This window comes from Vanessa tameamea, chromosome 5 (genome assembly GCF_037043105.1).
Source record: "Vanessa tameamea isolate UH-Manoa-2023 chromosome 5, ilVanTame1 primary haplotype, whole genome shotgun sequence".
Taxonomy (NCBI): domain Eukaryota; kingdom Metazoa; phylum Arthropoda; class Insecta; order Lepidoptera; family Nymphalidae; genus Vanessa; species Vanessa tameamea.
Genome location: NC_087313.1, coordinates 1,674,973 through 1,701,189, shown reverse-complemented (window position 1 = coordinate 1,701,189; position 26,217 = coordinate 1,674,973).

The following is a 26,217-nucleotide window of genomic DNA, read 5'->3' as shown; positions in this document are numbered from 1 at the left end:
AGGGCTTTGTGCAAGCCTGTCTGCTTAAATACCACCAAACAGTAATAGAGATACGATGTAAGTGACAGTCAATATGAATGATCTTAATAATGGTGGTGATTCTTATCATCAGGTGGCTTAATCTGTCTGTCTACCTAATTTAAATTATAAAATAATATCTGATTGGTGTTAGCCGCTTACTATATTATAAGAACATTTTCATCCATTAATACGAAATGTTCCTTCATGAAAATTTAATTTCAAGTCGTAAAACTAAAACTTAAAGTATGCGAACAAAGTCACGACTACACGTCATCGTCTAATAAAATTTTAATAAAGTATTTTCATTAAAACTTCATGTAAATCCGACACTTCCTTCCTGTTCACATCCGACAATACTGAAGCCAACATATAGTATACACATATATAATAGTACAACATATAGAAGACATAGTATATAACAGGTACATAAATAAATTCTGGCAATGATCGTTGCTGGTAAATAAAGTTTGAATTTATTTTAAAATATTACAAAGTTTAAAAATAGAAGTCATCCTTCGAACGAGTGACATTATTTTTAAATTGAAATAGTTAAACATAAAAATTATATTATTGCAAAAAAGAAAAATTAGAGGATATGAAATATATTTTAATATGGAATTGATTATTTTGTTGATTGATAATTTTAAGCGTGTAACAAACTTTTGGATGACGAATCTAATGTTAAGCTGCTATCTTAAATAAGAGACATAATCCAATTTTTATACACAATAAATTATATTTGTAATTTTACCATAATAAAAAGCTTGATGTATTTGTTCGTTTACTTTCATACAAGATATATAGTTTTATTTGTATATGATTGATGAAGAAAATAAACTTAAAATATTAACTTAAATAAAGACAAGATAAACATTAAATGTTATTTATTCCAAATCTTTATATCTAAGCAAAACATTAGTTCTGCTTTACACATTGGTGTAACAATTTAAATGGTATGTTCGGACTAAGGAGGGCTTACGAAAGATCGTAAACCCTCCTTTATCCGTCACGCTCATCGACTTGGTGGGATTTTCCGGATTTGGAATTTAAGTGATGATATATTTTGCTTTCATGACGAATTGTACATTTATTGTAAAAAAAATCAAAATGAACTATAAAATTCTTAATAACGACACAAATTAATGATGCGTAAACCCGATAACATTTTTCCATTTAGTTTCGATACCAATTATTAAATGCATTGATAAAGTAGGTTTTATAAGGCGTTTTTTTTATCTTGATTGAGTAGTGCTGTTGGCTCTACTGGCCTTTACAGCGTCACCGAACGTTGGGGCGAGTGTTAAAACTCTGCCTTAAGGTGAACCCTTTTGGGCTCGAGAGACATCGAAAGCATATTCGTTCCAAATGGGCGTACCACGTCACCTATCGTAAATACGATAGAAATAAAAAATATTAGATGAATTTCACATTTCCTTTTTTCATTTGATGCCAAATTGGTTAATTATTACTAAAAATAAGTCATCACATACGTTCCGAATAGTGAGTCAAGATGATGACATTAAAATTAGTATTAGGCATACATCTTTACATTGACGACCTATCCAGATAATAAATATCTTATTTCAAAAAACCTACATTTGAAAACTGCTTTTGAGAATGTCTTTAATATATCAAAAGATCTTAACTGTCATCTTTCATTTTCTGTTTATTTCGCTTAAAGGATAAAACGTGCGAAACATAACAAGCCACGTTGTCCCGATACACTTGTCGGTCAGGTATTTTTGGGTCTATGTATGCCATCCGCTTATCAATTTTTTAGTTCTTTTAGTACTTGCGAGACCTCGCGATGAAAATGCGTTCGGTAACATAAATTCAACATAGAATATTAAATTTACTTTATTGGACTCAGAAGTGATAAAATTAATGTTGCGATTTTTTTTTTTACAGACAATCCCGTCCAAAATTTTAATATTTATCTGGTACAAGGTTCCAAGTCATACAAATCAATTGATTATTGATTTAAGTTGGCGATTGATTAAGAGAAATAGTGAAGATTATTGGACTTAATTTTGTAATAATATTTCTATTTTATTTTAATATGATACACATTTAGAAATGCAATCGCTGCTATGACACCCTTTGATTTTTGGAATGATTTCGATGAAAAGTAAAAGAAAGATAGAACTTGCTTAGTACTCATGATCTCGGATTTTAGGGTTGGCAATTTAAAAATATGTAAGAATTAATTTATATCGAAGAAAACATGGCACATTTGTATTGTAAAACATTTCGAAATACTTTCAAAAACAAATGAGCAAAAACTCATCAATAAAAATGTATCAATCTCAACTTGGTTGTAGGGCTTGGTGCAAGCTCCTCTGTGTAGGTACCACCTACTCATCATATATTCTACCGCCAAGCAGCGATACTTTGTACTGTTGTGTTCTGGTTTGAAGGGTGAATACGCCAGCTTAACTAGTCACAAGGGACACAATGACTTAGGTCCCAAGGTTGGTCCTATTGAAAATGTAAGGAATCATTATTATTTCTTATGGTTACATATCGGCGGTGGTGATCGCTTGCTATCAGGTTTTTATCCATCCTACCTAATCGAGAACAATTTTATGAACTATGTACTCCTTGTGTTAACTTATTTAGTTTGTGGCTTTGTTTTGATTTACAAATTTTATATCTGATAATATATATAATGAATATCTAATTAAGCTAATCGTGACGTCATTAGTAATTATTTATTGTAGAATTGAATCATTTATTTCAATAAATACACCTTCGATATAATCTAAATGTCTGCAGTATTTAAAAATAAAATAATATATTATGTAATGTATCTGCTTTAATATTCACATGTTCCAAAAAGTTAAATTCCTATCTTCAAAGCACAATGAGTACTAAATTACTCGAATTTCACAAAAATAACTCATTACAACATTGTCTAAAATATCTTCGGCATTGACTTGAGCATTAATAAATAGTGAAAAATTTACTATAGCAGCCTTCGCAGCGAATTTTCTGGTGCAGAATTTTCTACAAACAATTAGCTAGATCCTGCTGGATTTCGTTTCAATGGGTCTCATTAGTAGAGGCAGTTTTTTTTTTTTAAATAAACGAGGAAATTACTCTTCAAGGATAGGCAGGGAATATCTAAGTACCAACTTAAGTATACTTGTTGTAAAAAGTAGTAGATTCCTAGTATGTTTAGTATTAGTAAACAACATGAAGTTTGGAAACATTTTAATTTAATCGTAGTAAAATATATCATTTTGAAACTAATAATAAAAATTCTTTGTTTATAAGAAAAATATTTAATACATTTGACAGTGGCCAACGATAATGCAATTTATAAGAAACGCAAGTTCCAAATTGTAATCTCACCATGCCGAAAACGTTTTATCTCACAAAATGCTTCAAATATTTATCTACCAATTATATCACAACACAACGAAATTTACCAAGTTAACTCTGGATTTGATCTTGATAATTCTAAAATTTCAAACTCTCGTGAAGCCAGTAACGAAGCAAGAAACAATATTTCAAATCTTGAAAACAGCTACGAGGAAGCGAGAAATCGAATGGATCAAAAAGAAAGTAGTACCACTAACGATGCCAAATTGAAACTAGCGTAGATTCTCTTTTGGAGCAAGCTTGGTAGTTTTTTATCTCTCCCAGTAGCTATTAATCAAGCTGAACTGCGTCTCTTGAAGTCGTAGGAAATAAGAAAACTCGCATTTCACTCGAATTAAAATCTTCAGCTTGCTTCGTCCATGTTTTTTTTTTTTTTTTTTATTGTTTGACTTTGACATACAGCGCTTTGAATCGGTACATGGTGTTAATTGGAGTAAAATCTTCGATGTGTTTTTTTTTTTTATGATTTTTGACTTGGAATAACGTTTATTGTCAGGAATTTTTGAGCAAATATTTAAAGTGAAATAAATTAGAGAATTTAAAAAAGAGAGGTAAATTCAAAAATATTCGCATGTTTTTATCTTAAGTATTTAATATTATTTAGAACCAAGGTGGTCGGTATCGAAGAGAAGACGTTTACCATAATTGAAGTTTACGGGGTCAAATCTGGGCAAGCGATACTCATTTTTATTTACTTATGTATTGTGATTTTAATTCTCACTTATCGGCGAAGGAAAACGTCTTGAAAAAACTAGGTTGGACGAAAGTTCGCCGCTAGATTATCCACTAACCTGAGGTAATGTTACATTAAAAATTATTTTTATAATTTTAACTTATTTTAAATTATATAAAACGTCACAAAAGTGTCAATTCGCTAAAATCCGTGCCGTTAACCCATTTCCCACTTCCCATATATCGGTATTGCTAGCCCAATACCTCATTTTGGCATTTTCTTTGAATTTAAATAATAAAATAAATTACATTTATTTTATCAGTGCAGTGAAATAATTATTAAAATTAGATTTTATTATCTAATTCGTTTGTGGTATTTGTGGGAAGTGATTTTGCATCGTTTCGGATTAATTTATTAGCTGTCATCCAATAAAGGGTTAGTATTTGTTTGAAAATGTCGGAAATTTATTATGACAGATTTGTTTTGCCCTATAATTGGCTTTTATTAAATAAAATAATTATTCCATAATTATTTCTTTGATTTAAATATGGATAAAATTCCTATTTAATTTTGGTGGTGATACTGGCCACACTCCCGCAACCTTTCAAAGTTTCAAGAACTTTCGATTTCGTTCTTTTTGCATTTTTACATCTTCGGTTTAACACCGAATTCAAACTTCAAATTCGATATACTGAATATATCGGTGAGTTACCTTAAGGTAACTATTAATAGTTGAGTTTCTTAATTTGTGATTGATTATTACTTCAGTGCTTTAACAGCATATATCATTTCAGAATATATTGGAGTTTTGAAGTTTGATAAAACTTTATACAACATATTTCTACCGACTTTATATAATTGTAAGTCTTTAATTTTTGTTTTTGCTTAAGTGCGTTGGTTTGCAATTCAGAAAGTCGTAGTCATGTTTAATTTGTGATTTACAGTGATTTTTGACCCATTGGAATGATTCTCCGGAGTTGAAATCGTCATTTAAAGTAAGCAGGAATTTAAACCTCCAGAAGGTAAATTACTGCTTACATCCCTCGTTAAAGGTATTTATCTCTTGGTTATTTACTTGATTATGGAACCTGTATGTATGTATGTATGTCGTATTGCAGGAGGTTTTTTTTTTACCCACCACATGGATTTGAAATATTAAGTGTGAACGGCTGCACTTTCCTGGTTGAGTGTGTCCAGATAGCTGCTGGTGCAACTCCAAGGATGGCATGCCTACATAAACATACAATCTTTGAATCGTCAGTAGCGCCTAAATTTTAATATTTAATAAGATAAATTATCACGCATTGTATTTTCAAACATTCCTTTTATCCCAAGTGACCCACGCTGAGTCTAGCTGGCATATTTTTTTAAATTATATATAGTACAAAAGCTGTAACTAAATGAAGTAACTAAACCTATTGTAAGATTTATAAATTTTGGTTTCTACAATTAAATAGTTATATAACGAAACTGTTTTCTTCAAATCCGTACCCACAGTAAAAAGGCTAGAGTTGCTTGGTGGAAATAAGCACTAACATTGTTTTAGCCTTGGGCCTGTAAACCATTATTTAATTATTATTTTTCAAATGCCACCTGTCAAAAAATAACTATCTAATAAAATAATTCTTACATTACCATTTTTTTAATATAAATCGTCACCTGATGGTAAGTAGCCACCCATAGATATTGGCGCTATAAGAAATATTAAATATACCTTACAACGCCAACCATGGGAACTATGATATTATCCATTGTGCTTGTAGTTACCCTCACTCACACTTCAAACCGAGATACACCAATATTAGTAGAATACGTAATGCGTCACCCATACAAAATATAGTTTATTTATATTTCAAAAGAACTCCTTTAAGTATACGCACTAAGATTCAATTCAACAAATTCATGAAGGAATAAACTTTATAAATGACGTAAATTGTAGGTATTAATTTAAGTAACTAAACAAAGGCTTACGATTCGCTCGTTACATAATGGATTCATTAGAGTGACTACAATGCGTTAATAAAGCTCAAATAATATTCAAATAGCGTGTTCCTGAATCGCTCGTTAAACAAAATATAATAGCACGCAATAATTTCAAACAACACAGCTGGAAATTAAATAATATTACACTAAATAGGTTATTTTATCAACATTAATGATCTCGAGTTTTCGAATAATATTCTATTAATTATCTTAAGTTTAATTGGATTGTTTCGTAACCTTTTATAAACGTGAATCCATTTAAAACCGAGACATGTCGAATATTTCAGATACTAGAGATTAGTGGATTAACCAGTCGAAGTCTGCTGAACTTTTCAATACTTTATTAATGTATATTTATATCAGCAAATATGAAAAGATAATTTATAAGTATCAGCGGAGATTTTAATTTATATATCGAAATAACTACGTTTTAACTTAAATATATTTGGGTAAGGCTTTCCGTAGTTGCCACCCACTGATCAGATATTCTACCGCCAAACAGCAATGCTTAGTATTGTTTGTTCTGGTTTAAAGAGTAAGTGAGCCAGTGTAACTACACGTATTGGTTGGTAGTGTATTGATGTGATGTAAGGATTGGTTAATGTTTTTTACAGCGTCTATCGACGGTGGCGACAGCTTACCCCGTTCGCTAAAATGTAGATTTTACATAAAATTAGTTAAGTAGTCTCATCTATATATTATATACATTTATAATCCTTCTAATGATATGATTCAAAACAAGGCTCTGGGCTATAAAAAATGAATGTTAGAAATTTTCTGTGAAAGAATAATTAAAAGGTTCTGTGATATAATCAAACTAGGATACATTAAAAACTCCTCTAATTTAGAGAATGAAAAAGATACCAGGCACAAAGTAAGTGTTGAAATAAAACATTGGCGAAACGTAAGGTCTTTAATTAACTAAAATGCAGCACATTTCATCGTCAGAGCAGTCGGTTGCTTCTATAAAAGTTAACTTTTCAGGACAGGACGTGTGATTTTTCGCAAAACATTCTCCGCCATTTTTTCTGCACCTCGTTTCGGATATCGGAACTGAAAAACGAAATGCATTTGTTTTTAGTGATTTATTGTACTTCTCGATAACCTGTAATTTGTGAAGCTTAAATTATTTATCGATAGATTGGTAATTTGATTGTAGAGAGGTTCTGATTGCGTTAATTGAGAGGTGACAATAAATACCAGTACTACTGTAAGGCTAATCGATTGAAAGATGTTTTTTTTAAGGAATTGTGAGTGGATTGTCTTTTGTCTTTAATATTTTTATGTAGATGATGTTACACGAGATTGTAACTCAAAGATATTTTATTGATAATTTTAAAACTTTGTCATTTCAAGGAAATTACACCAAGCATTCGCAGAGGCGCATGTGATTATGCCAGAAATCCTCCCTTTATTTAGAAAAAATGCCTTTAATAAAACAAAAATGCCAAAGTTGGTAAAAGAAAGGTTTCATTAAACCCATTTCACTTATGATTTTTCATTCTAAGAATGTACAAATACAAAAAAATAAATTATATTAATACAAGAATATGGATGCATTTACACACGATGGTACGAAATATAATCTAACTTGAATCTTTTTTGACGTTATATTCTTACATAGGGCATCTCACTCACTCACTCACTCTATCATATGCACCTCCGTGAGTGAAGAGGTCTATAGATCAATCATTATCATTATTCACACCGGAAATATGGTTTTCGATTTCGATCTAAAATATGCATCGAGTATAGTAGATGAGATTTGACCGGATTTTGCCCGTAAACCGAATATTATGCAAAACCGAGACTGCGCTGAAAATGGTCCGAAATAGAGCGTGCAATGTAGATCCGTCGATCCACTTATGAAGTCCACGCGTATCGGTATATAGTCCAGGCGACGCAGACAGAGAAATTATCACAATTGTTTTTTTTATTTCTTTAATAATATGTGATAGCAATTTATTTGTATCTTATAATTTGATTTGCAATTTTTCTGTTTAAGAATGTCCATTTTAGAGTCTCCATCTATTCAGATATTTTTTAAAAATGATTCCTATATTTATTTATTTGTAGGTATCATTAAAAGATCACAGTTATAAGTGATAAATATTAATGATAATTGTCGTGGCATATGACATATATTTTAAATGATTTATAACAATTTAAATCTGTTACTAAACAATTGCTTTAATACTGAGATAGATGTCAGTAACTGCCGACAACTGTGACTGTTTAAACTCAAAAAACAACATTGTACTTACTCGCATGACAGCATTCAACACCACTTTTCTGTTGCAGCGGACAAAGGCCTTTTATTTCTGAATGTTTATCCTTCGGACAATCGTCCGTATGCACACATATCCCGCCAAAAGTTATACATGGCAGCTCGTAGTTTGAAAGTTCTTCAGCTGTAATCAGAATGAGAATTTTAAAAAGGATCGCAATGTTAATTATTTAATAATTCCAAGAGTTTTGGACCAGTGTTTATAACAAATATATCAGAGAACATGTTTTTAGTTTTTATATTTTAAATACAAGTGTTTTATAACAATAATGAACAATGGGATGCAATTTACCGTAAAAATACAATGACGCATGACGAAATTTCTTTAAGCGGTGACTAATTTACATTAAATTCATGAGATATATATCTCATTATCAACTATATGAAATATAATAGAAATATTAATTTATTACATTTAATGCGTTTTATTTTAGGTCAACGACCGCTTTTATTAAGCTTATCGAAAATAATTTCGTATGTTTTCAATAAATTGTATTTAAAATGATTTACTCATAATGGTGGTCGTCCATTAGTCGAAATTTGGACGCAATTATACATAGCTTCGAAATATAGAAATAAATGAGACTACTCTGGACAAAAAATGCAAGTTTGACTATTATTGTTTTCGTTTAATAAATATACCTATTGGAACACATATTATGTTAGCTTACTTATTAACTTTCTTAACTTGTCTAATTGAAGTGTAATAATTCCCAATATCAAAATTCTCTATGCACACCCTTAAAAACGTCTATAAAATATTCCCTAAAAGTATTAATATAATGTATATTGCAATTGAGAACAATGTATCGAAACGCGATAATAACGTTACATTTAACAAAAAGCGTCAAACGCGTTTCACTCGAACGTAAAATATTTAACATGAAAATTTAATTCGACATTTAAATTTCAATCCAATCTAGTTCCAAAGACTTTCTCTCGATTCACAAACAACGTAATACCATTATGACTTACATTCATATGACACAACGACATCCAATATCAGAGAACACGACACCACACATATCAAGTATTTCAACATAACGTAAGCTATTCGTTTCACAGCCGATATATATATAATATTTGAACCGTGGTGTTGCCATATATATATATGAAGCGACCCGCATCGTTTGAATGCTAATACTTCTTTAGCAACGACCACGTTATCGCATCCGTTTTTTCTTTATAGTTCCAGTCAGAATTAAATCATTTTCGGATAGCTTAGTGTGGCGAAATGTTTTTTTTAATTGTTTTATTGGAACCGTCTGTATTATTAGGCAGTTTATTTATAGCCTTTGTCAGAATTAATTACCGGTTAAGGATTATTTGAACGTGCTTTAATTGTTTGCGAGCATATCGATTGTACACCAAACAAATTAATGTTTGATAATGTCTCAATGCCCAGTCTTCATGATTTTGAAGTATTTTTGGTGGTGACTATCGCCCATAGAAATTGGTGCTGTAAGAAATATTAACTTTCCATTGAACACCAATCCGTTAACAACCTTAGGAATGAAAATTTTATGTGCTTTTTTCTGTATTTAGTTTCGCACACAAACATCGGAACACTAATACTGAGTATTGTTATGTTGCGGTAGGAAATCTGATGAGTGGATGTTACCCACCCAGAGTTGCTTGCACATAATCCTACTGAGAAGTAAATATGGCTCTAATACACTCTATAGGATTTTTAATTGGTGACTCATCACCACTACGAAAATGTAAATACCGTCAATAAAAAAAAAAAACTCACTCGTGACATAATACAGTACATTAAATTGGGTTGCATCGCACTTAAAAGAACTTCTAGTAATAACTTTAAAACTAAAACAATGTTTATGTATATACCAACGTCGTTTTGGCTGTATTATTTAAACTCAGTTTAATTATAATTAAAGCCGAATTAAAGCCGAAGTACGATCGACATGGTATGTTATTTTTAAATGTATATATGTTTTAATAAAATGCTTGCTATTCAATTTTCTTTGTACAAAAATGACCACATTATTAACAAATGTAGAAATAAAATATCGACGAAGTGACGTACATCGCTTTAATGTAGTATCACAACATACGCTTAACTACGTATTACGTATTAGATATCAATAGATTACGTTTAAAACCAAAACAGCATATGTCAACTTTGTCACTTTGAGAAAACAACATAAATAAACCGTATTAAATAATCAATTCAAAATAATCTTCTCAAAATTGTAAAATATACTACTTATATATAACTTATATACTAATAAAATCATTTAGTGTTTTAATTTTGTATTAGCGATGTAATAAGAGATACTTAAATCGACTTTAACGCGCACTTTTCATCGTTAAATTGAGATTTCTTAACTAACATGTAGATATGTGTTTATGGTTCTAAATCTGTGATATACGGTCCTCAATTTTTTAATTACTATTTCCGCAATTGAGCAAAGATATCGCGTAATATATTATATAAAAAAACGTGCCAAATTGATAACCTCACTTTTTTAAAAGTTTGTTTAAAATACGTCAAATATATACATGTTCGTTCGTATGTATATGTATGTATGTATACATTGTTGTGTGTAAAATATTCCTATTTTACCGATCCATAAACAAATTAGTCACCGCGTGGTAAGTGGTCGCCATTTAGAGAATGGCGCCGTTAGATATTGACCACCTTACAATACTAATACTGTTGTAATGTATATTGTGCCTCTATTTGCACTGACTCACTCACCTTTCAAACGGAACACAACAATAGGGATTTTTGATATTTGTCGGTAGATAATGTTCCTCCCCAGGTGGGCTTGCACAGGGCTCTACCATCGAATTAAAATTATCTTCTACTAATTTATAGCTCCCAGTCCCTTTTTGATTTTCGAACTCTTTGCGTACGGTTACTAGATAAAGTTTTTATCTGTCCATCAATAGTCCAGTCCAGCAAGAATTATAGCGACGGGATCTGTAAATAATTTCAATCGCAGCTTATTCGAATCGTTCCTTTAAATGTAAATTTGTGAATGTTTGTAGAATTATTACTATTTTTTTAATTTCTTAGTTGATATTTCACTTTTACTCAAAAATTAAAAAACAATTGTAGAAACGAGTTAAATTTATAACGATATTTTTTGTAAATTAAATCTAACCATTCAATATGACCGACCGAATTCGAGTCAGTTTCTTGTTAGAGATCATATTAAAAAGCGAAAATATTGTAGAATATTAAAGGCCCTTGAAACGAAATAAGGCTCTTTTAACGATAACGCCTTATTAAGAAGTTAATTTATTTTGATGTTATCCGCAAAATTACTCAATTGCTAAGCCAAAGGGTTTCATTAGATGGGAAAAATGTTTTACGCGATTTTATGAGAAAAATATTAGCGGATCCGTAACAAACGACGTGAAGATCAAATGATAAGAAATTATGATTCTGACATAAAATTTATGAATCATTAAAATTTACATTATCACTGCTGAGCTAAGCCCTCCTCTCCCTTTGAGGATAAGGCTTGTAGCATATTCCACCATGCTGCTCCAATGCGGTTTCGTAGATACACATATGACAGAATTTCGTTGAAATTAGACACATGCAGGTTTCCTCATGATGTTTTCCTTCACCGCCGAGCACGAGATGAATTATAAACACAAATTAAGCACATGAAAATCCAGTGGTGCTGGGTTTGAATCCGAAAGCATCGGTTAAGATGCACGCGTTCTAACCACTGGGCCATCTTGGCTCATTTAAATATAAAACCTTATTAGTTAAATCTGTAAGTAAATGATTGTTGAATTTATTTTAATATGTAAGTTTATATGGTTTTTTTTTTCTGTGGTAATAATTAATACTGCCATGTTTATAATATGTATGATAATAAGACTATATTGGAAGACCTGTTCGAGATTTCAATAAAAATAGACAAAATAAATTCATTCTTGTGTTCTAATTATTCATTTTTATCAAAGAATATCAACTCAGTAAATTTTTCACTACTTTAATTTCTTAACGAATAATATAATTGTGTTATTGATGTATTTTAATATAATTTTATCAAGATCTAAAAACAGAAAACAACTTTATGTAATCGCTGTAACAAATCAGACTTTGCGAACATGAGAAAATTAAAAAACTTATTTACGACGACAGTTTAATTTGGTTAACAGGCGAAATTGTTTTTGAATTATTCACTGCACTCCAGTAAAGGAATGACGTAAATCGTAAAGAGCGGACTGCTTAAATAATGGGGGTCCTTTAAATTGATATAGCTCGCGAGCTCTCTGGCCTCCTACATCTTGCTTATCGTTGAATATAAGAATGAGAATGTATGAGTGTGTGTGTCTGTAAAATGTATTATTATTTCCCAATGCTTAAATTAAAATTATCAAAATCAATCAAAACAAACACAAAAAAATTTTTGCTGTCGAAACACTTGGCCTTTTGGAGTAGTGGTGCAAAAAGCTTCATCAAAATTATAACACCTCGCCTTATTGCCTCCACTGGTGACAGGAGGGCTGGTTCGTTTTTAGCCCAGAGGATCGGAATTGCGATTCAACGGGGAAATGCTGCTAGCATTCTTGCCACCATTCCACGCGGTCAAGGTTTATACAGTAACTATTTTTAATTCATATTTGTATATATTTAGATACTCATTGTTCTCAATTATTATGTTAATAAATGTATATTACATCAATCTGGTTTTCACAAATATTGACACTCCGAGCAACAATTACATGCATGTTTATATGGTTTTGTTTTTTATTCAAACTAATTACGGACTGTACAAGATCATGACAGAATATAAATACAATTTAATTGAAATACAATCATATATGAATAGTATTTGTATTTACATAAATATCAATGTACTTGATTTGTAATAATATTTTAATCGTTTGTGTCATCATTAATTTCAACAATACTCAAGACTTTTTGTAATTTCAATTTTGTCATTGTCTTCCAAAAAAGATACTTAAGCTTACGGTAAATAAGGTGAGAAATGAAAACGTTTGATTCAAAACTATCGATTGTTGTTTTGTTCTATGAATCGATTGTCGTTTTGTATTTTTAGTACTGAGTTTTCGATCATTGGACATATTTAAATTTTATTATCTTTACCACCGTCTGAAGACAACTTTAGGGTCAAGAATCGAAACAAATATGTAAAATGAGGATTCGAAAGCGATTGTAAAAGCCTACACGAATAAAGTTCGATTTCGAATTTGATCTTAAAATAACCTTAATATTTTTTTTGTAAATTTCTAGTACTAAAATCGAATGATACAAATTATAGATATAATCATTTTGCAAAAATAGCAAAGTATGTACATATTTTATTTTTCTTTTATACATAAAACTTATTTGTTATAATATCGGCTTGGGTTGAATATACTGCAAGATCGTTGGACTGATTAACATAACTGTTTGTATAACTATTTATTATTAATTATAAATATTTTGATACTTTGTTGTAATCACTAGGTTGTAATCACTTATGAAATTATATAGAGAAAAACATATGCCGGGTTTTACACTTGGGTAAATGGGCCACCTGATGGTAACCACCGCTCACAGATATTGGCGCTGTAAGTAATAGTACCCATTCCTTACATCGACAATGCGCTGTCAATCATGGAAACTAAGATTGTATGTCCCTTGTTCCTGTAGTTACTCTGGCTCAAATCGGAACATAACATATTAACAATTGTTGTTTAGCGGTAGAGTATATTATGCGTGTGTATATATAGTATCAGCCTGTAATTTTCCAACTGCTGGGCTAAGCTCTCCCTTTTTGGGGAGAAGGTTTAGAGCAAATTCCATCACGCTGCTCCAATGCGGATTGGTGGATTCACATGTGGCAGAATTTCTTTAAAAACACAAATTAGGCACATTAAAATTCAGTTTGCCTGGGTTTGAACCCGCAATCGGTTAAGATGTATGCGTTCTAACCACTGGCCCGTCGGTCGAGTTAAATTTAAATATATAACTTAAATGAATTCGTATACCCGTACTCTTATCAAACGTAATTTATTTGTCTTACCTGACTTAGGTGAATATCTTTATCATATTAACACGCAATAAGCACATGCCTTTGAATAATTATAATGTATAATATAACCCGCATACGTTTACAAAGGACCGAGATAAACTTAACCCTCCGTTTCGCGTGATTCCCAGAAAAGATATCAATCTATCTTATTTTGGTATAAGTAATGGTGAACGAGCGATTTGTATTTAATCCCAACATACAATAGATTTGTATCTGGGTCGTGTCTGAATACGAAATAATTTTAAAGATTAATAAAAGCGATATTATATTCAATGTTATTGGGGTTTTCTGTCGAGAATTCTCAATAGCATGGAGTCTGTAGGCTATCCCAACCACAAGAGACCAAAGTCAAATAAAAATATTAGCCATTTAATTGACGCGATATCATTGGTCGATATCTTGAATAAATGTGACAAGTGAATAAATAATCTATGACAGTCTTTATGGATTTGCGAAAAGATGCCGTTTTGCCACCAAAGTGTGAGCGGTAACTTTATATGAATTCAACCCAGTATTAAATAAATAACCACGTGGAATGGTAGCAAGACTTAGGTTCCCGTAGCTTCGCTATGAACGGGCGGCGGTTCAGATGTTGTGTAGGCTATTTTCATTCCAAATTTCATTCATGCATCATTAAGAAAAATCCAAACAGCTAACTTAAATTCCATATCCCACTACTAAGCAAAGCCTTCTCATATCAAATCAAATTACTCTTTATTGTACACACATAATTAAAACGTAAACACATAATTTAGTCTATTAGTTTAGTCACGTTTAAAAAAGATGCACAAGAGGCGGTATTATCGCTAAAACAGCAATCTCTTCCAGGCTTTATAGCTTATTCTTTAATACGTGTATTCGAATAATTCTACATAAGCGAAATCAGGTTTTTTCACTTCCGAGTACGAGTTAGAGACAAGTTGGGCTCAGTGTATGTCTGTAAAAAGACACTGAACCCAACGTTCTTATTTTAAAATCTATGTATTCGTAATAATAAAAAAGGATTTATATGATTAGTTCTATATTTAAATTAAAAACGAAAACTCAAGATAACTTATCGAATTAGTAAGGCATTAGTATCAGAATAAAATTTAACTTATATTAGAATTAAATTTAAGATATATTAGTCGAGAAATCTCAAGACAATACATATCACAGTTATAGCCGAGAAAATGTGAAAAAATTGTCCCTGTTTACGAGGAAGCTCGCGTAATCCGAATTTATTTTATTTAGTCACTAACGAGAACTAATGTCATATGGGGTTACAAGGATTATTCGTAGAAGTATAGTCAGTTTAACTTGAAAGTCACGTCGTTTTTTCAATTAGGTTAAACTGTAATAATTGGAAATAAAACCAGAGTTTGTCTAATTCAGTACGCGTGACAGAACCCTAAAGATGTGCCAGAAACGTTTCATATCGAAACGCTACAAAAATCACTTAAAAAGTGATTTAGATCGATGACATTATAATATTTTGAATAAATAAAGGTTAATATTATATAATACAATTCACAGTTAAATTAAATAAAATAAATATTTATTTACGTTTTAACACAATGATGTTATCAATATCTCACAATAACCAATTCCTGGATGAAATCAATTAAAAACAAAATTATGAGAATCGTTTTGTATTTAACCTGAACAAGATTATAATATTACCAGATGAAAACTCGGCTTCGCTCGGTTAAAATAAATAAAACTAAATAGATATAAATCATTAATTAAATATACTACCCCAGCAAAAAAATATTATTTGAAACACACTTTATGAATGCACCCGTAAACTTCAAACATGGCCGCCCGTTGAACTGTCATGTCATTGCATATCAAAGATTCAATATCGAAATATCCCAATTATACGAATTTTGCGGATATTATATGCTAAAAATATAAAATTTTTTAACGATCTATAAATGTGGATAGGTTTAGATGGTTTCTATCGTAGACACTAAAATATGAATATAGATATTGTATAATACAACCAAATTCAAAATATACTTTATTCAAGTAGGCCTTCGAATGGTCATTTAACAAACTATAAGAGTATAAATGAAGCTACCACCGGTTTGGAGTGCAGATTCTACCGAGAAGAACCGGTGAAAAACTCAGTAGTTACTCTTTTTTTTTTGTAAATGCAGCACTAAAAATATGTACAGAAACATTTCAATCGTTTTGGACAAACTGATTTAAAATTCAGCTGCAAGGTTTGACCTAAATACGAATAGATGTATTTAATAGATATTGTTTCAAAAAAAGGTTTTACAAAATATCATCCTAACGTTATTCAAGTTTATATGAGTTGGACACGATCCAAAATAAATGAAATTGTATATATTTATAGTGACAAATTAAGTTAACTCCAATTGATACTCTGATCATTGTAAGGATTACACTAGATCAGTGATTCCCAAAGTGGTCCAGTTGGACCCCAGGGGTCCACGGGAGCCTTGCTGGGGGTCCACGTAGGCGTGAATAAAAAATAGATCCATAAGATGTTAATAGGGGTCCACGAAAATTTATCTGCTTTTGATAGTAAAGAGCAAAAATGTAAGCATAGTTTTTATAAGGGCCTACCTACATTGTTTTAAGTACCTAACGAAGCAGATAATATTTTAATAAAGCAAGCGACTGTTACTTGTCCAAACTTGCGTATTCGATATTACGTACAATTTCGTGTACAGACTTGCAAAGCGCTATCCGCCCGACAATGCTTAATGCTTGTTCAGTTCATGAACTTGATCACCACTATAAATACTTGATGCCAAAGGTAAACTCATTTATTTGTTTCCGGAATTTCGAAAAAAAGGTGTGAGAAAATGTATATCAGTGTTTGCTAGTGCCGGAGAAAAGTACGTATTTTGTTTACTAGTACACGACTAGTCGGTTGATCACAACTGTTTGTAGATAGGTAACTTAGTAACTTACAGATATTTTAATTGTCCTCTTTCGATTTGAAGACAAACACAGCACGTTTTATTCAATTGTTTTTTCACGAGAGAAGCACTACCTCTCTAAAAAGGCCGAATAATCAATATTGCAGAGCAATTAATTTTGCAATTTTTCTTGCAAATAACTACTAATTTTATAAAACAGTAATTTCACAATAATTTTAAATTGATTTTGAAGTAACTATTTTATCAAAACTATTCCTTTTCGGAAAGAGCTAGCAGTGCGCGGGCGACGGCAAAAGGGCGGGGCTTGAGCTTCGATGCCAGTTTGTCACGTTTTAACAATGAAGCCGCAGACAAAAAATACGCAAATATACGGAGCGCGTGAACTCATTGATTTGATGAAATGTTAGTTATCGTTTTTATGAACAATTTTGGGATTTCGATTTTTATTTTTTCCTACACAAATATGATCACTATTCTATACTGAGTACACCAATTTTTATTTGTACTATTAAAAATTCGGATTTAAAAGAAAACTTGATCAAATTCAAAGCAGACATTGCGTATTTGACAGATTTGTTTAAAAAATTTAATGATATTAACTTGCAGTTACAAGGTGACGGCCTGAATTTAATAAAAACAAAGGGGATAATTTCGACTTTTCTTGGGAAATTGAAATTTATGAAGCAAAACATTAGTCGGCGCGAATTCTGTCAATTTCCAAACTTGTCGCAGGTAGAATGTACTGATAAGGATATCCATACCTACAGTCAACATTTAAGTGCCCTGCACGATGTCTTCAAAACCAGGTTTGAAGATATGCTGACGACGGATATACCACCATGGATCATAAATCCATTTGATGAAACGGAAGTGGCCAATGATGTATTACAAGAGGAGCTGCTCGAGCTAAGCACCAATGAGGAGCTGAAGGTGAAATTTAGAAAAGGCTACCAAACATTTTGGTTGCAAGCAGAAATACCCGAAAAATATCATGGACTGTGGGAAATCGCAAGGAAATTTTTAATAGCTTTTCCCTCGTCATACCTTGTCGAAAGGAGTTTTAGTGCCGTTACAAACCTCTTAACAAAAAAAAGAAGCAAATTAAACATCACAGAGCGGGGATATTTGCGCTTATTGCTCACAAAAATAAAGCCAAACACTGATCGTTTGCTGACACTCCATCAAATACATCCTTCCCATTAATTAAAATTATGACCTGTACCTATATTACCTTATTAATTTTTTCTTGTAATTCTATTCTTTTAATAAATATAGTGTTATAAAATGTACCATTTTTAGTTTTTATTTTACCTGTCGGAGTATAGGGACAGAACTCAGAAGCGACACAATTTTTATTTTTTGGCGACTTTAAGAATGTGGTAGAAATGTAGCAGCAGGGGGTCCACCGAAACCAGTAAAATTTTGAAAGTGGTCAACGAGAAAAATAAGTTTGGGAACTGGTTTTAATACGACTACACTAAGCTAAGTGCTGTTCTACTTATTATCATCAATCAATAAAAGTTGTAGATTTCATTTTTCATTATATTATTTATTGTTATAATAATAAGTTCTTATAAACATTTAAATAACTCCAATGTTGTCTACAAGCACTTTATTAATTATACAGATCTCAAAGAGTTTTACGTGAAACTGTAGCAACAAAGAGTACTATTAAATAGCACAAACATTTTATCTAGTAATGTACTTCAATAATACTGCCATTACAGAAAAATAAAATTTTGTCTATTGGCGAAGAAAAATCCCTTAAATCATTCTTCTCCAAGACGATCTAACGTTAATCAAAAGTGAATCAATCACGTAGTGACTAGCACAAACTCACCTGTCCAAGCGTCCCAAACAATAATTTAAGAGAGTAAGGGTCATTCGATATAATATATCATTCGTTCATTTTATATACTACTTAACTGAATCTTTCATTTGTTTAGTTTCAAGTTCCATTGCTGTTATTTTTAATATTAATTATGTTTTTTTTTTGTCGTCTATATAACGATTGAGTTTGATGTGACGTGTCACCAGTTCTCAGTTAACCCAATGGAGATAAGAGCCATATTTATGGAGATAGGGTTTTGAACGTACATTCTTCCGGTAATTTGAAATAGGATATAATAATGGAACTACTTATTGTTGTATTCCAGTTTGAAGGGTGAGTGAGCCAGTGTAACTACAGACACGGGGAACATAAGATCTTATTTCCCATGGTTAGTGGTTTCCTGGCGATGGATGTAGTGGATATTATTTCTTACAGACCTTCTTCTTACGCCAATGTCTATACGTGATGACTACTTACTATCAGGTGGGCCATTGACTTGCCAAATTATAACATAATTTTATTTTGCAATTAATAAGAACCGTTCCTTATAATATTCCTGCTATGGTAGACTTCTCTACGGATCTAATGAGCTACGGGGTCGGTTAACCGCACGTACCAAAGATACGAGGCATCTCAAAGCATACCGAAAATTCGGGTTATTCCTAACTCAATGGAGCGGAAACCTCGTCTTGATATTGATCATTATTGTTGGACTTAACAAATATTTGCATAAGATTTTTATTAAGTCACAAAGTTAAATAAAATATATATATACATAGATTAAATCAAAATGAACGATAGCAACCGTGCAAACCATGACCGCGTGGAATATTTCATAAAAATCCATCGACATAATTATCTTCCTCATTGATTCGAGATTCTGATTCTCTGAACAAAAAATGAACTAGTTTTCTTTTCGCAGTAAAAGCAGTAAGGAATGTTATATCTTTTATGAATGTTTTTGCACTTTTAGCCCGACGTCAATGTTCAACTGCAAACGGCACAAAGATATAATTAGAAATTAGAGACGAAATGATTGGTATTTTTGAGCTTCGATTGGCTTTACATTGGCATATTATTTATGAAACACATTTACACTGTACATGTACAATTAACGCGTAAACGTTAAATGTGAACGTAACGCGTAACCGTTTCGCGTTATTGAAACGGGTACAAAATTTCTTAAAAATTATTAAGCATTACCAATAAATCTAGCAGCGAATCCGAAACGAAATACTTCAACAACTCTTTGTTAAGTTTCACCAGTACCCACTACATGCTAGGCCATTTCACAAAGTTGTTACTCTCTGAAAATATTCCTCATTTTGTATACAAAACATTCAAACAGTTACCAAACGTGCATCAACTTCCAGACCAATTATGCGTCAGAAAGTGAACTCGTTTGTAGCAGGTAACGTTGCGAACATCAATAATGAGAAAACTCAGAGTTCTATTTCACAGAATTACTGAATAGAAGTAAATAGTTTGGAGTGACTAAAATTAATGTAAAGTAACAGCTTGTAATTATTCCACTGCTGGGCTAAGGCCTCCTTTTTAAAGAAAATATAATATTCAAAAGAAGCAAAGGTTGTTTCAATATAATATATAGGGGGTAGTCTCTAGAAATAATGACACAAAACAAAAAAAAAAAAAAACTGGTAAAAAGATACATTATTTTTGAGCGCTATAGAGTATAATTTATTTTATTTTATATCATATAATTTCCTTTCTTAACTTTAATTTGCTTAAACAGTCAAAGCTAAGATATTTAAAAATATATATTCATTTGCATTCATTCTAAATAAAGTAGGAACTATTTAATAAACACAGGGAACGAGAAGTTATTTTAATATTTTAGTAGGAAAATCCAATGTCAGTGTCGTTTTAGTGCCGTTGCTTGCAAAATTATCGCCTCCAGAGGAATTTCAGCCTCAGCTCTGTTTACGAAACACTGTTATTAGATCTGGAATACGTGGTGCCATCGAGACGGGTACGATTTATTTATTTAACACTCGTAGGTTTCAAAATTACTTGAGAGATTAAATCCTTCTAAAGAAATGTAGTTTGAACTTTGCAAGTTTGAACTTTGAATATAGACTAACTCTTTCACATCTCAATGAAAGGTACTCTAAGATAAGATTAAATAAACGATTTCCAGAATTTCCGATTTAATATCCATTTGCTGATTTCTGAACGAAACACGTTGAGTCAAAAAACATGTAAGAAAAGGCAACACCTGCTTTCAGCTCATTAAATAATCATTTAATCTTGTTATTGTAACTTATTAATTTAAGAACATAAACTAATTGTAATATAACTTCATTGTTGCAATTGTTTTAGCGAAATCGATGTTACTATTTATTGATTTTTTTTTTGTTTTTCGTTTTTTTTTTTTTTTGTTGTCTGCTAATTCATAATTCTAATGTGTTTTGTTTTTTTTTTATTTGTATTTATATATTTAACATTTGTTAAATGTGCAATTTGAGTGTGTGTAAATAATAGACCGATGTAGATTTGTTGGCGGGCGTTAATAACTGCAGCACAGTTTTGTACTATCGCAGTTATTAACGTTCACATCAAAATTTTTGTTCAATATGACGCTTAAATAAATAAATTATTATATTATATATTATTTAAAGAGCCATTTATATTATTTAATTAAAACTATTCGTTGTAATTCACTTCGTATACTTATCACTTGTGAAATGTTGACAACCGAGTTACGATGATACTGTATGATTATTATAGTCAATCGCATATCACATTTGGACATTTCACGTTCGTTTTGAGTTTTGAGTTTCTTCTTACTGAATATCTTTAATATTTATATCACTCAGTTTTCACGCTCGGAAAACAGAAATACTTTACCGAATACGTCATTAAGATCGTTGTTGATGCCATGTCACAAGCAAAAGGTTGTAAGTACATATATTGAACATCTTTTATTTGCTGTTATTCGATAAACGTTCTCAGATTTAAAAATAATATGACTAAGCTTTTAGCAGTACCAGCTGAAATCTGTAATAATATTACAGATTTCATAGTTTTTAGTTAGTAGTATTTGATAGTCCGTTTATAAAGGGAGGCTATAAACTACGTAACGTCACGTTCAATCATAAAAAAGGAGCAGTATCCTTAAAGTTTAAGCAAAAATGAACTATTGGAAATAAATCATAATATGCATGAAACGCGTACTCGATGAGTGAAAATGAGGAAAACAGATACGAAATAAGATCTTTAATAGCGTTTAAGAAAACAAACGCATATTACACAGTAAGCACATTTGATACTAAAAGTATATACTGTATTTCTCTTTATAAGGCTTATAAGAATGTCTAATGAATATATGATTATTGTTTCTACCTGCATATGCAGTGAGAATTTCTTACGGAACTCGTGTTTATATTAAATGGGTTAAATTGGATTTTATGTGAGCCAAGGGATTTGAATTTAAATATGTTACGAGATGGTAAGGTGGGGAAGTGTGTGGTATGTTTTGTTTTAGATTTTTATAAAGGAATTTCAATATTAATACATTTATAAGTACACAAAATCTAATAAACACCCATTACAACTTATAACTCAAATGGTGTTAATCTATTATTAGCATTTCTAAATCGCGCTGACAAAATTTTCAGCACTGAGTATATATATGTATACAAAAAAGTAACAGGTATACTTAGGTACGTGCGTGAGAAGTTCAAAATTCTTCGATCTAATTAAGGATAGTTTTCATTGCATGGATATAATTAATTACAATAAAATAATCATTATTGTTATTTTTACATTACATTTTACATTAGCAGCCTGTAAATATCCCACTGCTGGGCTCAGGCTTACTCTCCCTTTGAGGAGAAGGTATGGAGCATATTCCACCACGCTGCTCAAATGCGGGTTGGTGGAATACACATGTGGCAGAATTTCGTTGAAATTAGACACATGCAGGTTTCCTCACGATGTTTTCCTTCACCGCCGAGCACGAGATGCATTATAAAAACAAATTAAGCACATGAAAATTCAGTGGTGCCTGCCTGGGTTTGAACCCGAAATCATCGGTTAAGATGCACGCGTTCTAACCACTGGGCCATCTCGGCCATTACTGGTATAATACATGTAATTTCTTCTTTTTTACCACTACTATAAATAAAATTCATACAAAATTTAAATTTGTAATGTAAATAACATTGTGAAATAAGATAAAGTGCGTCTATTTCGAACGAATTGACACTTAGTTGGCGTTTATATAGCAACTTAATCGTGTAGGTTTAATGTCACATAGTGCGCGCATTTATTCAAAACGCGCTAAAAAAATCAATTTTTCCCCCTAAATTAAACTACTCAAAAGTAATAAAAAATATTTGTAATTCTTAACTTTACAATATTGTGTATATTCAAAATAATATTGTAGATCTTTTTGAGAGAAACGGTGACACACCGTAGACATAAGGAGGGAAGGTCCGACGCTCGGTCCGTAAGTTAGTTTCCGACATCGCAAAGTTAATCTATCCTCGGGGACCGATGTTTTCTATAATAAAATTACATAGTTATTATAAACACTACTGAAAAGATTTAAGCCTCACGAAATATTAATAAATCAGACATATTACTCAATATATGATAATATCATATGATAGTACTTCACTGACATACTATGTAATTAATTATACAAGTAAAGTGTAACTAACAAGCTTCTTACCGGTTTGGAAAAACTGTGTACAGCTGTTTCGTACGAGTATCCTTATATTTCATTTCAACACTGAAACACGAAAATTAAAAAGTTATTTTATGAGCCTACTTGAATAGAGAATATTTTGATTTTGACGTTTTGGTAAATAAGAATTTATGATGATGGTTTCGATATGAATTTATCGATAACAATATTAAAATTACTCTTACAAAATGACGATTCCTTGTCAGAGCCTATTTAATGAAGTATATTTTTGATTATTATATTTCCAATGGTATTTCATATTTATAGACATCTCTGTTCATCATATTTTATCGTCTTCTCTCTTCTCTCTCTAAACAAATATATATTTTAACGAATTTGTTTTCCAAAAACCTTTTATGAAAATATAACATTATAATTAAATAGTATCCTATATTTTTCTAATTGTGGCCCCATTAAAACAAAACCAATGACGAGTGGAAAAGACGTGATACATCAAATACAGTTGCAAACCAGAAAATACTTTCCCGTAAGGTGAGTTTGGACAAGCGATGTTTTATCATTTCAACGGTTTGTTTCCAATAACATTAGACGACTTTTATAAGTAGGAATAAATATTTGTAACAAAATGCAAGCCCAACTGGGTAGGTACCACCCAATCATCAGATATTTTCCAAACAGTAAAATTTCATTTTGAAGAGTGAGTAAGCCAGTCAACTACTATGAAAAGGGATATAACGTCTTTGTTTCCAACGATGGTGGCGAATTGGGAACGTAAGCAATGATTAATATTACTAACAGTGCCAATGGGCGGCGGTGACCACTTACCATCAGGTGGTCCACCTACTTTCAGATAGATGGCCTACGTGATTCCAAGTGAAGACCTCCATCCTATACCACATGGAAATTATATCTCCAACGATGCACTATCAACTATGAGAACTAAGCAATTTCCTGCAACACAAACTGTCTCAATCTTAGAAGAAAATTACTGATAAACCATTCGGCAAAGAAAACTTTGACCCTGGTTTGTAAAATATTGATACCTAGTAAACAATATACGTATTCCTAAATCGGGAATTAAAATTGGCTTGTAAGGTTGGAGACTTAGGATAGTGTCTTCCATCGAACATTAGATCATGAGAGTGAGGAAATATACAGTCTACTTATGTCTTCACATACATAATTTTAGACAATTGGGTTGTAATAAAAAGGACGTGGTGAAATTATCAAGAGGACATCACATTTGAAAACAATACGTCAAAAAAACAAACCGCCCGAATAATTTCATTCATAAGAATTAATTCCAATTTTAAAAAAATATTCAAAATTTTTTAGAGACTCGTTGTAAGATTCGAAAGTATGCGAACAGTCACGAAGAGCAAGGTAACCGCAGATAGGAGAAAACGATGTAATAGCACAATTAAGGTAACACAGCGACAACATTTTGACTGTTTTACGATGTGACCCGCCATTTTGCGGAGCTGCTTCATTCTTGATTGTAAAATATTATTGTGATACTTTATTTCATAAATATCTTTATTTTTAGCCATTTTATAAAGTCAATTATTATTTTTATAACAGTGTCAATCTTAGTGTTCTGTTAAATTTAATAGAAAGTTAATTATTAAAAGATACTTCGATAATGTAAGAAATATATGTCCCAATCTGAGGAAAAACCTTGGAGTCAACTTCACCAAATTTTAGTCATTGCTATTTTAAGATCGATTGAGCTGCGCAAAAAATACTTAATATATTATGCAGTCGCTTTTTGAGCGACAATCCTACAAAAACCATGAGAACAGCAGGAACAACATCTTTTTGTGCCATTCGAGAGACGAGATCTTCCAAACCCCGAGATGCTACTGAAAATATAATCATGACTTCTCAATACCTTACTTTATATTTCAACCCAGGATTAGCATTTCTATAAAATGCCACAAGAAAACTTAGTACGTAAGATATTTTTAAAATAAAATATTTTTAAATTCAGAATGCTTACCTTTAAATCGTATGTTACAAGAATTCATCGCAATTTATCTACGAGCAAGGAAATAAAATGTTCAGGTGAACCTTAACCCAACATGATAACGTATCCAATGTTAGACACGTACAGTGACTTAATAAAATACATTTGAGGAACGTATTTTGAAAAATCTGAACTAAATCTTGAGTTATTTTCTTTATTTATATTGGATTTGAAGAAATATTGTCACAACGTGATATATATGTTGCATTTATTCATACCTTTTAAATATTCTGCCAATTATTTTCACGTGATCCGAGTTTTATGACGAGAATAATAAATATGTAATATTTCATGCATAAGTAATTTTATAACTGTTCCAAATTGATACAGCGTACGGTAAAGCTGTTGGATAATTTGGATATATGACAATTTCACTCATGTTTAGAAAAAAGGAATATATTTTTACTGCTAACG